We start from the raw sequence: 16,044 nt of genomic DNA on the forward strand, positions 1-16,044 counted from the left end.
CTTGAGAACTTTATTACTGAAGGGTTGAGAAGGAATCGAGCTACGCGGAGTCAAAAATACGACACCAAAGGCAAGCCCCATATTGCCTGCCGATGTCCGTCCTAAATATAGCCGCTGCGGTGGCTCAGTGTTTATCGCACTCGGCTGTTGAATCGCACGACGCGAGTTTGATCCCAGCCGCGGCGGTCGTAGTTCGATGGAGGTGAAATGCTAGAGGCCCGTGTTCTGTACCATGTCCGTGCAGGTTAAAGAACCGCAGCTGGTCTAATATTGGTGTAGCCATTGACTACGGCATCTTTAATTCCTTGAGTTGCCTTGGGACGTTAAGCCCTCATGAACCAAACCGTCCTAAATTTATCGCCGAATATTTTTGTTTCGGAAGTGTATGTGATTTTTTCATCCCTGGCAACTAATTGTCTTTTCGTTTTTGTAACTACAATTCTCTTTCTATACGCGAAACGTATGTGCCTTTTATTTCTATAGATTTGAGTATGTTGTTACCATTTTTGCAAGTCTTTATATTTTAGCGGCCGGGAATCTTCATCAGGCCCTTGGTGCCTTTAGTTCCAGTCTACCCCTGCTCCGACTAGAAATGAAGCTTACTCCATCAATCAAACAATCATACGGTAGAACATTGATAGGTAGAATAGTTTAATAAGTTAATATAGATAATCAATAATTCATTCGAAAAGTCAGAAAACAGAAATTCAATGATGTGAAATTAGCTAACCAATATGAATTATTATTTCGGTAATTATTATTTGACCCACGTCTTGGGATGTAGTAGAAGCAAAGTCAGAGAGAAAATGCGAATTATAAACAGCAAATGCATAAAGAAACGAGCACGCTACGGCACAATCGGCAGCAGTAAGAGAAATGCTTTCCCCACTACTGCACCTACGCAGATTTAAGTGCACTCCTAAAAGTTTTCTGAAGTTCACATCCTGAAGCTGCGTCATAGCTACGAGAGGCGCCACTCTGAACACCTCTCCCAGACTGATGTCACCGACCTCATATCTTTACCACTATCACGTAGTACATAGACATTTAGCAATTTGTGACCACTGGGTTATGTCGATCCTAAAGATGGGACATACTTTAGAACTCGTGCTAAGCAGCTGAATACCCTATCATCTGTCCACCACAGCTCGTGAACAAGCATTTGTATTTTTTGAAGGTCTTCTGAAGCATTTCAAGCAATTATGATGATTATAACGAGCCATGGGCACTTTATTGCTTTGACCATTTCTGTGCACTTTATAAATTTTATCACGGTGCTCATTTTATTGCTTTCTTTTCAGTGTGCACATGGGCGTGGTTTATATCGCGCGCTAGAAGCAGCATTGAAGTGTAAAATGTCTCCCGACCCCCCCCCCCCCCCCCCACCCCAAGTTTTGTGTGCAGTGATGCAGATATGCACGCTTTCTGAGGCATATTTCCTGTACATTGTTTTCACCCTGTACAATCCCCTGGTTTCAATGCTTGTTCGCAAAATGCATATTTAGCTTTAAGCCTTATTTAAGACCTCTGCGCATGTTACTTATGGGCTAGATCTTTAAGCGGCTTTAAAAGAAGGAATTGCTGTGATTGCAGACATTAGCATGTTCTTTTCCAATTTTTTTATATGTGCCGGCCACTCTTACGTGCACACTTTGCTTTAGTTCTGAATTTTCGCGGTTGAGAGTTAACATTTAAAATTCACACTTTTCTGGCCAAGACATTTGCTCTCCTTTTAGTGTGAGTACCAGTTTTCAGTGGCGTATTATTAGTGGAGCGATACGCTCTGTATATGTTCACTGGTTGCGTTTCTGTGGTGCACTCGTAGCGTTTTTCCTCAATAAATAATTTTGACCAATATGTATTTCTGCCGTTAATTCACTGCAGTGACAATGGAGCATAATAAACATCCAATGCAATCCTTTGGACAAGACTTTCCGCATTACGTTGACCACACTCATTAGACAAGAGCCTGAAGAAAATAGATGAACACGCTTGGAACTCGAGTGTAAATAAAGTATTTTGCATGTGCCCTGCATGTGTTGAAGATGCATCAATCATATAGCTTATAGGCTCAGCCACGCTATGCAAAGATATGCCTTGTTACACTAGGCATGGAAACATGCAGTGTACTGCAAAGGTTGCAAGCTCACATTGTGCTTGATGTTTTATGTCAACAAAATGTACTAGATGCGCTGGAAGATTCCGGGACGATGGGAATGAAGTTAGATTTTGGTGACTGTCTTGTTTTAATTGTGCTCCAAATGAACCATGTATGTTAGATGTGTAAAAAAACTTGTGCGTTGCAGAGTGAGCGTAGGGCTGAGTGCACATTTCAAAGGTGTGCTTAAGCAGCTTCGCGCGGCCACAAGTTGTTTACTAATTGTTTTCATTCGTGCACTTTGCAAGCAAGACAATTCTTTGCAGCCAGAACCTCCGCGCCAATAGCTTACTTTTTAATTAATCAAATAAGACACATGTATGTCACTAGTGTAGAATATCAGCACACAAACCTGCACCGATTTAAAGCTTTGCTGGCCGAAAGTTTATGTTGTGTGCTGCGGACCGCTATGATCCAGGATGAATACGCTATTCTGAGCCTTTGGCAGCACGCACAGCTCGAGCGACGAACAGCCAACCCGCCGACGCTGCGTTGACCAAGTCTTTCACGAAAGTATATACCTCGAACTGCAACGCTTGCCGCAATCTTTCTGCACTCCTAACCCTCCTCCGCGCAAACACAGATCTGCGCGAAGACCAGCGACGCCAGGCCGAGAAAGACGATATCGCGTCCCGCTTGGCCCAGCGCACCTGCTCGGGACTACCGTACGCCATGTGGCAATCTAAACAAACGCAGTTTTTGTAGGCAAGCTGATGCCTTATTGGCATTCTGTGGTGTAAACTTCGTTGCTTCCTGCGCTGTCTTTCTGCACTTAAAACCAAACGGCCGCCGCTGTGGCTATGTGGTTATGGCGCTCGGCAGCTGGCCCGAAAGACGTGGGTTCGATCCCGGCCGCGGCGGTCGAATTTCTATGGAGGCGATATTCTAGAGGCCCGTGTACTGTGCGATGTCAGTGCACTTTAAAGAACTCCAGGTGGTCGAAATTTCCGGAGCACTTCACTACGGCGTCTCTCATAGCCTGAGTCACTTTGGAACGTTAAAATCACATAAACCTAAACCTTAAAATCAAACCCAATTCAAAAGGCAGTTTTGAATCCACTAGAGCGGCTTCAAACTTCTGTGCTCTATGGTGGGGCGCAAAAGTTCACTGATCGAAATAATTAGGGCTTCTTTGCGTGTCCAAGCACTATTCCGGACAGCCTCCTCTTTGTGAGACTTATTTAAATGCATCGATCGCTCCGCATGACCACACCAGGTTTGAAGAACAAAATTTCAAATTATAAGTTTATCGCCGGATTTGAAGACAATCCTAAAGGCGTGTCTAATAATATGGCATTGGGCAAGTGGACACGCAAGGCCGAACACGCAATGCCGAAAGCCCATTCACGGCCACCAACAAACAGACTTGGGCATTGTGGCCCTAAGCTACAATGATGCCGTACGCCTTTCATAGTGACTTGAGTTTTGATAGCAACAATGACGCATTGCTGGCGGCCCAACTTTTGAAGCCAAAATTATGGCGTCACTTCCATAACACTTTCGTCATTGTATTAAGAATACGAATGGTCCTCTTCTGTGTTTTTCTTCCATGCATCACGACAACACCCACCCTACCGCATGTTTGACAGATGTTGGGCTGCAACACGTGGCAACGTTAGTTTCGATTTCCAGGAAAGCAGTTGGCGTCACAAAACTAGCACTTCTCTCTCTCTCTCTCTTACTTATTTTTTCACATTCCGGCGTCTTTTTTTCGTGTCGAGGTCGCATAGTATCGTTTTCAAGCCACCCTCCAAGACTACGCCAGCCTCGAGTTTTTACGCGTGAGAAAATGCATATTCAGTCGAGTCAGTTGTGACGCTCGTTTAGTTCCATGCTCGATAAGTGTGGAGATGTAGGTAAGTAAACGCACTGTTTTTAAGCGAGAGCATTTCTTGTCACACGAGTGGCGTGTAGGGGACCTGTCCCCAGAGTGTGTCCACACGAACTGTCAATCAGCAATTATGAAGGCAATTAATAGAATAATTAATAAATGTTAACGAAGTTAGCATACATGAATGTTAAGGTCACTAAAATGAAGATTTAATTGAGTAATAAATAATTGGAGGATGTAATTATTTAGGTGAAGACCTGTGCATAATATTTGGTGCATTAAAGAACTGCCAGGTGCATGTTTATTGTGGCTTTGTCTCAGCACGAGCATAAAGGATTTTCAGGATTTTTTCACAAAGCACAGTTAGCAAAACAAATAAACATTCTGTCGTATCGCAAGTGCAACATAATGAATAGAATACAAAATGACACATGCTACTGCCAAAATGTCAACAGATATTCCTTGATAATAATTGGATTTTGGAGAAAGGAAATGGCGCTATATCGTTCTCATATATCGTTGGACACCTGAACCGCGCCGTAAGGGAAGAAAAAGCAGGGAGTGAAAGCAAAAAGGAAGAAAGAGGTGCCGTAGTGGAGGGCTCCGGGATAATTTCGACCATCTGGGGACCTGTATCGAGCGCTGACATCGCACATCACACGGGCGCCTTAGCGTTTTGCCTCCATAAAAATGCAGCCACCGTGGTTGAGCCCGAAGCCGGGAACTCTGGGTCAGTATTTTTCGTGTAACAAAGTTGTTTCCATCCGTACATTAACGCAATTTGGCATCTGTAACGTTGAGTGCGTTCCGCACACTGGATAGGCAGAGCACCAACACTGCCACAATTGCAGGTGGCAGTTAATGGGTGATCGCGAGAGGTTACTTATCCAATGAATGCGGCGGCCTATTCTAACGCTTTGTACCGACGAATCGAAAGTTCACAGGCCAAGTGGTACATCATGGTGGACCGCATATGGTAAGGCCTATAGCTGCACTTGACCTCTGGCTCACTTCAAGGTCAACCAGCAACAACGGTGAAATCGGCTTCACCTAGCGTAGTAAAGCTTTCGCTTCAAAAATTCCTGAGGGCACTTAAGTACTCTCCTTACGTGCAGGAATGCGAATGAATGAATGAATGAATGAATGAATGAAGATTTAGGTTCTTCTGAAGCGATAATCCGTAAGTCGCATCTGACACCTCCCTCAAGGCACTGACTGAAATTGGTGTATCAAACTGCCAAAGTGACTGTGACAGTTTACCATAGAAGTTTGATGCCGGAAGAGCAGTTCTCACTTGGTGACTTCTTTGTGGAGGAATAATTCTTCCTGAGCCGTAGGCTCTTCGTATATAACCTCATCGTCATTCCGAGGGCTCCAGCGCTACGACTGAAACAGTGCTTGTATGACAAAACACAAAGATACAAGCTTGTATATCCAGCCGAACACAACGTAGAGCGATGCCGTAACGGGATACCAAGAACTTGAAACTAGTGGTGAGAAAAGGGTAGCAGCAGCGCGCAACTAAGTCTCGAGGTGACGAGACCTATAAATGCCGGCTAAGGCCTGGATTGATTTTGAGAGGCCGCTAGCGACATAAACTATATATATATATATATTACCAGGCAAGACAACGAAATGAGGGACTCGTTTGGCAAACATATGAAGGAAGCCAACAGTCACCGAAAGCAAGGTGCATCGGCGAATGTTTTTTTTTAATTTGTGGTTCTGAAGAATGGCAGAATAATACTTCAATTATTCTGTTGCTTAAAGGGAATTTATTTTTGAACCAGCAGAAAAACAACCATGCTGCCGGTCGCATACGCACCCGCGACCTCTGAATTTCGCGTCCGATGCTCTACCAAGTGAGCTACCGTGACGGCTGTCCACCGGCGGCATGATTGTTTTTAGCGCGACAGCGTAAAGGAGCTCGTGTCGCAGAAAAGCCGGTGTCAGTGTAAAGCCGCGAGCGAAAAATGGCGCTTCTCGGTGGACACCTGAACCGCGCCTTAAGAGAAGGGATTTTTCTTTCTTAGGGCTCGGTACGGGTGTCCAGCGAGAATTGTAACAGGCGTGATTTGCTATCCTTAAAACCAATTTTCATTTCAATTTCCTTCAATTACGGCCCGGTTCGGGTGTCCACCGAGATATGTGAGACAGGAGTCCTTTCCTTAAATTGTCGAACGGGCCACGCGTCGCGGCGAACGGGCGTTGGCGTTGTTGGCAGCGCTGCAACACGCTTTCGCGTCTCACTCTTAAAGAAGTTTAAGCGCCCTTCAAACTGGTTCTGCTGCTTTATAATTAACTTTCTTTAGGCAAAAGATTAATTGAAATATTATCCCATCGTTCATCCACACAAATTAAACACACACACACACACACACACACATACACACACACATATATATATATACATACATATATATATATATATATATATATATATATATATATATATATATATATATATATATATTGATAATAAAGAAACATTCCTCTATGCACCTTGGTTTCGGTGACTGTTGGCTTCCTTCATCAGTTCATTATACGTGTGTGTGTGCGTGTGCGTGTGTGTGTGTAAAAGAAAGCTTCTTTCGTATGTTTATCAAACGAGCCACAACCGCAATTTATGGCTGAAAAAGTTCATTTTAACTAAGCCATTTTCCTCCCGCCGCTTACCAATGCGTGACATAAAGATCACAAAAGACTCAATACTCGCCTTATGATAGTGAGTGACAGCGTAGCCTCCCCGCAGCGATTCGCGAAAAATTAGGTGTGGTTTAACTACCGCTGCACCTGGTTAGACAGTGAAAGCTGTGGTGTGTCGGGCAACTAGGTGTGGCTTGACGTCTGTAACATTCAGTGCATTCCGCGCTGTAGATAGGCAACGCATCCACCCTGCCACCCTGGCAGGTGGAGCTTACTGGCTATACCTCTCTCCCCCCTCTCATTCCCCTTTTTTCTTTTGGTGTGATTCAGCATATATTAGGCACCTTCACACAAACTCAGTTGATAGTTTGCGCTCTTTCTGTCTTGGCCTTTTCTTGTATGTGTATCTTTTGAATGCGCATCGTGGTTCATCAAAGCAATGCACCAACTAGCCCAACAAGAAGAGGAGACGACGCTGCTCGATCTGTTGTCACTTCAGCTCAGTAATTTTGCCTTGTTTTCTAGTTATTAACTAGGTTATTTCCATCCTTGGAAGACGGCCGCGTCTTTAAGGCGGTACTGTCCCTACGGGAAGGGTACGGCAGCTCCGGCGTCGGTATCCTTAAAGGGACAGCGCCATCCGAAGGAGCCCAGTGGGGCGGAGGCGGCCATGGCATCCCATGGCGGGGATCTGCCAGTCATCAGGGACGTCCAGCAGTGCAGTGCGTCATCATCGCTCAGTGGGGACGGCTCAACTATCGTCGCCTCTGACGAGGAAGTGGCTGACATGGCGGAAATGGACAACGATGGCTTCAAAGTGGTGAGTCATCGGAAGCACCGGACAGTCGTCATCCCTGTGATAGTTCAGCCAAAAGAGAAAGGTGTGGACTTCAGAGAGTGGAACCCTATCAGGCTGTTCGATGATATTAAAGTACTACTGGGATCTGCTCCGATTCGCAGTCGCTTCACAACGCAAGGGGCTCTTCATCTAGATATCTCAACGGAAGAGCAAGAAGACATTCTTCTACGGTGCTCTCAGATCGGTGGCATACGAGTTCAAGCCCAGTTGCCACACTCCTACATGAATAACACATGTGTTATAAGGGGAGTACCAGTGTGGTATTCGGAAAGTGCCCTTCTTGACTACTTGAAACCGCAAGGAGTTCTGCACGTGCGACGGTTAATGCGCCGGGTGGAGCCTGGAGAACAACAATGGGCAGCGAAGCCTACAAACTCTATTGTGCTAACGTTTGCTCCCAACACCGAGCGCCCTGGAATAATTGACCTTGGTTTCACCAAACATGCAGTCCACGAGTTCGTTGAAACTCCTCCCCGGTGCTTCAGGTGCCAACGCTTTGGACATGTAGCGAGAGTTTGCAGCAAAGATCAACGTTGCAAGCGGTGTGGTGGTGGCCATGATTACAAAGAGTGCAAGGCAGATTTTGCTTGCGCTAATTGTAGAGGTGACCATCCAGCGAGTTTCAGTGGCTGCACATTCCGTGTAAGCGCCTTACACAGTCGCAAGTCCTTCATTAGTGGCCGCAAACCACAACCTACTGAGAAGGCGATACATGGAAGTGAAGAGTTCCCTGCGCTCGAGTCGGAAGCTCGGGACGTGGTAGCAAGCGACGTCGCTGCACGACCTGATTCGAGCAAGTCGGCAACGGCCTCCGAGGGTGAGCTGGCTGTTCTATCTGCTTCTGCAAAAAGTGTCCATGTTCCTCAGCGACCAGATCACAGCAAGACTCGAGAACATGGAGAACATCCCTTTGCCTTAAAAGAGATGCAGACTAGAGCTACCGTGGCCAAGAGTGGGTCCCAGTCCCCGTCTTTTGTCGAAGTGGTGCGCCAGTGCGTGCAGCAAAATAAGGAGCTCAAAAGCCGGAATCTCTCCGGCCTTCTACGCGTTTTGTTTGATGTCCTGCGTTCATATAGCCAAGCGATACAGCCTGGCACTTTGAAGAACTTTATACAGCTGGTGCTTTCCTTTGAGACCGTGATCACCGCCTTCGCAGAGAACTTCAACTCCTAGATGGCTAGTGTTCCTCAACTTGTTGCAACTAAAAACCCTAGAAAAGTGCCGTTTATCATGCAATGGAACTGCGCTGGGATTATAAGTCGATTAGCAGAACTAAAATTGTTCTTGAAAGAGCTGTGTTCCAGTACTGGCCCTCTCGTAGGCTGGCTTGCCAAGCGGGAGGTCTTTGCCGGGATACGTCACCCACAAGCATTGCAGCATAAAGTCTTTTCCCGCAGGAAGTGCCGCCCTTTACATACGAAGGGAGATTCCTCATGTGGCTTTGAACGTCACCGATTTTTGCACCGACAGTATTGAGGTAGTGGCTGTGAGGATTCGGCTCCCCTTCCGAACTCTGTCCATTGCATCAGTATACGTGTCCCCGCGGAAGAAGGTCGATATGGCTTTGTTCCTCCAGCAAATTTGTGACCGCTGCTCAGCACCCAGAATCATCTGCGGTGACTGCAACGCCCACCACCCTGCCTGGGGTGACAGGAACACAGATCCTCGCGGACGCCAACTTGTAGAAGTCATCGACAGTTTGGACCTGTGCGTGGCCAATGACGGAAGTCCCACTTTCTTTCGGCCTCCAACTTCACCCACATCTATAGACCTAAACTTACATTCACCTGAAGTCCGTGTGCAGTGGTCAACTAGATCTTACCGAATGGGAAGCGATCACTACCCGATATTTGTGTTTACTGGCGACTTCCATCTGCGTGGTCCTAAAATTTGCCATGTTGTTAATTGGGACAAATACAGGGAGCACTTAGCCTGTGCTTCCGGTGATGTGACAGACAAAATGATTCATGCTAAGATGGCTGCTACCACGGCGCTCAAGCTACCTGATCATTTTCCGACTCCGGATTTAAAACTCAGGAACCTCTGCGCAGCGCGCAGAAGGGCGGAGCGACAACTTTTGCGGAAGAAGGACGACAGAGCTTTGATGACAACTTTCAACAGGCTCAACTCTGCCATTAGACGTCATGCCATTAGACTCTGCCATTAGACTTCTGGCTTCGTCCTGTTTCCAGGTAGGGGACGACGGTATGAGCGGCGGAGCATAGGCCTTGATCAGTCTTGCCTTCGTCAGGTTAACCACATACGTTTTTTGGGCGTCACTATTGACTCACGTCTACAGTGGCGTCGAGCTGTGGACTCGATTGTGGATTCACTATCTTCGCGTCTCAATGTGCTTCGCAGAGTTTCTAGTGACCAATGGGAAAACCATCCTGCTTCAACGATCAGGCCTCACGATGCCCTGGTGAGAAGCGGCATAATGTACCAGCTCCCTTCAATTTCCCCCTCGGTATCGCAGCTGGAACGCCTTGAGGTTTTGCACAGAATGGGATTAAGGAGGGCTCTCGGCGTTCCGCAGGCTGCTCCAAACAATGTAGTACTTTATGAGTCTTAATCGAAACCTCTTCGGCTAGCCGCTTCACAAAGACTTTTGCTGCAAATTGGCCGCCTCAGAGAGACTGTTGCCGGGAGAGCGCTTCTACAGCGCCTTCGAAAGAGATCTGAGTCCCGGGCGTACTTGGCTTTAAATACTCTTCGTTCTCTGGCTCTCGACCTTCGAGATCGACCTAAGACGTTGAAGCCACCTTGGTCCTTTCCGAGCCTCGATTGTTCCTTGACAATTCCCCACTTTCGCGCTAAGCGGAATTCTCCTTTAGCGGCAATGCGTTCGTTCGTATTGGAACATCTTGAGGCCGAATATGCCTGTCATCTTCAAATTGTTACAGACGGCTCTGTGGACAAGGTCAGAGGATCTAGTGCAGCTGCTTTTCATATTCCGTCTTTGAAGTATGATTGCTCTGTCGTGTCCTCCACAATGGCCGAAAGCGTTGCCATTGAGGCAGCTCTAAAGAAGTTACGGTGTTGTACGCCTCAACCTACTGTCATAATTACGGATTAAAAATCTGCCCTTCAAAGGTTAGAGTACGGGTTCCCCACTGATGCCTTGAGTCTTAGATCCCTACGTTTGGTGCCGAATCTACATAGCAAAGGCTTCTCTATACGTTTTCAATGGGTGCCCTCGCACATAGGTGTCTTAGGCAACGAGATAGCAGACAACCTCGCCCATACAACTCTCTCCGGGATTCCAGTACATGGAGTGCCTCATGAAGTCAAGCAAATGGTCAGAGATGTGGTGTTGTGCCACTGCAGTACTTTGTGGAGCTCTCCTCATCAGCCACGTGTGACCAAGGGTCACAAAAGGTACCAAGCCACTTTGCTGCCCCGCGTTCGCACGGATTCTGCTCGTACGCCGGCGTGGATGTATAAGACTGGCCTAGCGTTGTCACCAATGTGTTCAACGTGTGGTGTGTGTGGTGACATAGAAGATTACCTCTTGTGCTGTACTTTGTACAACGCGGAACGGGCTGTGTTATTCGGATCCCTCAAGAAGGCAGGAGTTCCTCACAGTTCTCTTCAGGACATTGTTTTCCCGCGCGGGAGCCAGTCGAGTTGAAGGGATGCTTCTCGCCTTCTTCTACTTTACCTGCAGGACACGGATTTGGCCTCCACGTGGTGACCTCAGGAGTGTCTATTTCGGATTTTGCGGACAGTGTTTCTGTGATTTCTATTTAAGTGTCGCTACGGTGGAGCAATTGCCGGCAGCAACTACAAGGCTAATCCCACCGGTAGTTTACAACCACTCAACTCAACTACCTGATGTACACCGAGGGCCCTTTTATGAATGTTCCTCCTTCACCTTTACAAGCCAACGCCTGTTTCAACTTCATCGTCAGTGCTACATGTCAAACCAAGTACATCGCCTTCTGCCTCCGGAAGGGAATCATTCCCGAAGAAATGAGTTCACTATTCGGTTTCTTCAAGCCGCGAACGACCGTTCTAAAACGCAATTGCAGATACTTAAGATCGAAAATTTGGAGCCAAGTACACAGGTTCCAAGACCTTTTGCGCTCGCTTTGCTATGCGATTGACCCGACCTGGCTAGCAGAAATTAAGCTGCGTTCCGCTAGAAAAGTTGCCGCCTAGATGACATAGTTTTGGCGGGCCCGGTGTCTTCAGCACACTCTGGCCCGCAGCAGAACCACGAGCAAGACTCTTGGCACCAGCAGCCTTTTAGTCCTGAATGACGTGGTATTGCATGAAGATGTTGTACGCTTAGTTAGAAAATGTCCCAAGTACAGTCTTGAGCCTGTAGTTCCAGCCCACGGCCTGCTAGCAATCAACCGGAGGATCTCCAGCCAGACTGACCAAGACCCTGAAAGATGCCTACTGGAAGGTGTAGAAGCATTGAACGAGACGGTCAACACGGCGTCTACACGGCATGCCGAAAACCTAACCAAAAGTGTGGTCTTGTTTTTCAGGCAAAACGAGTTGCGCTTGCTTCAGGCAGACAAGAACAGAGGATTTGCCGTACTACATGATAAAGTTTTCAACGAGAAGGCGGGCCCAGCCATCGCAAAGAACTTCGTCTGTGTGAAATCTAGCGCTACAAGGCCCGTGGAGGGATTGGAGATATGGGTGAGCACATAATGTCCAGGGAGAAGCGAATGTCGAAGTTCCGAGTAAAGGCGCCGGCATTGGGTTCAGGCCTCAGGAGGGCGGACAAGGCTGAAGGGCGGTGGCCGAGGAAGGGCCACGGGACAGTAGGATGAAATCATAATAAGGGTGTCCCAGTAGGCACAGGCGAACGGCACACTGCTCACGTGAGAAATGGCGCGCAGGTAGGCGACCCATAACAAATCACTGTTGAAAGCCGAAATGTCTCGGTGGCATGAGGTTTTGGGAGACGGGAAGGAGACCCTGTTGGTGCGCGGAAGTGTCAGGTGAAAGGAACGGCGCTGAGCTAGACTGAGGAACAGAGCACGGGTGATGGCAAGCAGAGCTCGGATGAAGTCGAAGCCTCTGGTCTTGCAGAAGGCCAGAGTGCTGAACTGCGCCACTGCTGCCGCTCAGGTGTCCAAGCGCAGGGAAAGCGGATGTTCTACCAAGGGCAGAAGGGCGCTTTGTGTCGAGCTCACAAGGGGTTTGTGCAGTAGCATGTGCACCGGAATGCGCAACACAAGTCGGTGGTACAACTGAGGTCGACACAGCGCTCTTCTCATCGGCCGGGCGCCAGTGTCCGCCAGTGGCATGATCGGCGCCCGGGGGCTCGGAGGCGCGGAATGAAACGTAAGACTCCGAGTCGAGGCTGGGGCGCACGGGGCATGGGGCATCCAAGGAGGCAGTGGTAGAGACGCTTGAAGGATGGGGTAGGACCGAGTCCATAGAAGGTGTTGGATGGGGCACGCTGCAATGCATCGCAAGCATGCCACCACCTGCTGAGGCTGTCTCGTCTGTCGCGGAGGCACAGGCGCCAGGTGGGCAGGGATGTGCGGCAGGCGTTTCAGGTAGCGCGTTAGGCGCGACAAGGCCCTGGGGAGGTGTCCATGCATGCCGCGCGACAGGAAGGGCTGTTGAGCTCACTGCGGTGGAGCTTGAGGGAGCAGGTGAACTGCGGGCGAGAAGTGAGTCCGGGCCCGGGTCGGGAGAGGGTGCTGCCATTGATGATCCAAGGGCACGTGCCACAGCTGGGAAACAGGGCTGGGCAGGAGGTGCCGTGGGACGGGAGCTCGCAGGTGGATGGCCGTCCATAGGGGCTGGTGGAGAAAACTTGGGAGAGACGGGGACGCACGTTCAGGCAGCTGGGTGTCAAGGTGGGCAAGAGACCGACGCGTGCTCACGTGGCACTTGCCGAACCGTGGATGGGGGCTCATTCGGTGGCGGCGATAGCCGGCACACCTGTGTGGGGAGCGGCTCCGGTGCATAAATTGGCGGAGGGAAAACCGAAACAGCTCGGGTCGGGAAGGCGGCCAGGGGTGGTGGTTCGAGTGGCGCCGCAGTGTCTGAGTCCGGAACAGGAGCGCAGAGTGTCGGCGGGAGCTCCACGCCGAAATACGCCGTCAGGCCCTTCTTAAAGTCGGCGTATATGTCGGCGCCAAGTGGCGGCAACCGCAGATGTGGCAGGAGACCGGGTGGGAGTTCGCGGCTTGCGTGCTGATAGCGCAGCAGCTGGCTGGACACGTTTACATGAAAGTGCGAGTCAAGCAGCGCCAGCCACAAAACGGGGTCCCTGGTGTAAAAAGCGGGCAGGCTGGGCAGCCGAGGAAGGTAGGGGCGTTGATATGGCTGAAGGAGCTCACCGGATGAGATGAGAGGAGCGTACATGGCGGCGAGAGGCTGTCGAAATCCGGGTGCGAACTGCGGCCGTGCAGCGGCAAGGCCAAGTGGAGGGACAGCACGGGCAGGAGCGGAGAGCCGGTGGAAGCGGCGTTGCGTGCGTCGAAGCCGTCGTCCGGTGTCACCAGAATGTGGTAGGGTGAACCACATTTATTTGACGTCCCGGTAGCCGCGGCTGGTGAGCCAGCGGAGCGGGTTGTTGACGTGGCTGGCTGGCTGGGCTGGTTGATGAAAGTGTTCTCTGCTGCGAGAGCCAGGTCGCGCTCCGAGCTTCGTCTTCATCAGCGCCACAGGTGATACACACGCGGCTACAGATCAAGAGCAGAGCCGCTGCTTTGTGCAGTGACCTTGGACTGTCCAGGCTTGCTATCTCAATACCAGCGTGTACAACGAAAGCGCTGTCAGTATTCTTTGCTGCAAAAACACACAAGGACTCAATGCCGTTTAGAACAATCGTTAGTGAGAAGGCATCATGGCAGTTTCTCATAAGCCAATATTTACACAAGCACCTCAATGCTTTACAACTTCAAGACCCTTTTTATACCAAGAATTCGACTGATGTAGTAGCCTTCTTCAATTCCAATGGCCATATCACCTACGCCTTTTCTGTAGATGTTGAGAATTTGTTTTTTTCATTGCCGCATCAAGGGTTGTTTGTAGCTATCCGGGATTGCATTGAAAGTGGGATAATAGGCTTTCAAAACTCAGCTGGGGTATCAACAGATGGCGTCGTTTCTTTGCTCGAATTTTATTTGAAAGCCACATTCATATCTTTTAAAGACAACTTTTGCATTCAACGACAAGGAATTTGTATTGGTTCTTGCGTCGCCCCTGTTCTAAGTAACATATTTTTAGCCGCCGTTGACTGCTCCCTAAATGACGAGTTTGCTAATCTGGGGGTATTTAAGAGTTTTAGATATGTTGACGATTTTTTGATTGTTTTATCCAAACATATAACATTGCCACAAAGTGATTTAGTGAGTAGAATTTTAACTGCCTTTAGACAGTATGGGCGAGGCTTGACCTTTACGTATGAACTTCCTTCTAATGGGTCGTTGCAGTTTTTAGATACTAACCTGAACGTCAGCTTACAGCATGCCTGGTGGCACTACGCGCCATGAGCAAGGAGCTACTGGTATATGATTCCGCGCATTCTAAGATAGTCAAGAGAGCAATTGCAAGCTCGTATCTGGAATCTGCTCTTACCAAGTCATGTACGCATGCAATGCATATCATCTTTTATAACCAAATTGAAAGGCTGCTTTCAGCGGGCTTCCCCTGCGACGTCATAACAGCTGTGGCCGAGAATCTTCATAGGAAGATAAAAAGAAGAGATCAAGGTAGCGCGAATGTGCCGCTGCCAAAAACAAAGATCGTGGTGGTGCCATATATAAACAAAGTGGCGCACAATGTATAAAAAGTGGCCAAGAGGCATGGTGTCCATGTCGTATTTTCTGCCCCACAGAAACTCGAAGGCTTGTGCCCGACAATCAGTAACCAAGGACCCAGAGGCACTGGATGTGGCATAAAACATGCTGAAACGCTTGTCAAATGAAAGTTTTGTCAAACGTTTGTCAATGGTGGTTCATTAAATCCCGCTCAAGAGTGGAGGCACCTACGTGGGACGAACAGGCCATTGCGTACGTGAATGAACGCGCAGGGGATCATGCACGATCAATTCGAAATAAAGGAGCGAATCTGCCCGCTCATTGCCTTGCCTGCAGTGGATGCGAGCCTCTGCTTAAGATAAAAATTCTAGATAAAAATAAAAACAAAACAGAGCGTGAGCTTTTGGAGGCCTACCACGTAAAAAAAAACCGCGATGAATGTATAAGCGACACTTCTGCCAAATTGTACAAGAAGGTGAAGAATTTTCTGCGCACATGTTGTTGATAAGGAGACGACTGGCTATACCTCCTCCCCCCTCTCTCATTCTCCTTGTTAGTTTGCAGTGATTCTGCATACATAAGGCACCTTTACACAAATAAACTCAGTTGGTAGTTTGCGCTCTTTCCGTCTTCTTGCCCTTTTCCTGTGTTTGTCTCTTTTGAATGCGCAACGTGGTTCATCAAAATCTGGCAATTGGCAGTTAATTTAATGAGTCATCGCGAGTGATTGGTCACGCAAAGAACGCTGCGTCTCGAAAGCGGCGAATAGAAAGGTCAAAGTTAAAGGTCAAAAATTAAGGGGTGCGACAAC

Source organism: Amblyomma americanum, chromosome 11 (assembly GCF_052857255.1).
Source record: "Amblyomma americanum isolate KBUSLIRL-KWMA chromosome 11, ASM5285725v1, whole genome shotgun sequence".
Taxonomy (NCBI): Eukaryota; Metazoa; Arthropoda; class Arachnida; order Ixodida; family Ixodidae; genus Amblyomma; species Amblyomma americanum.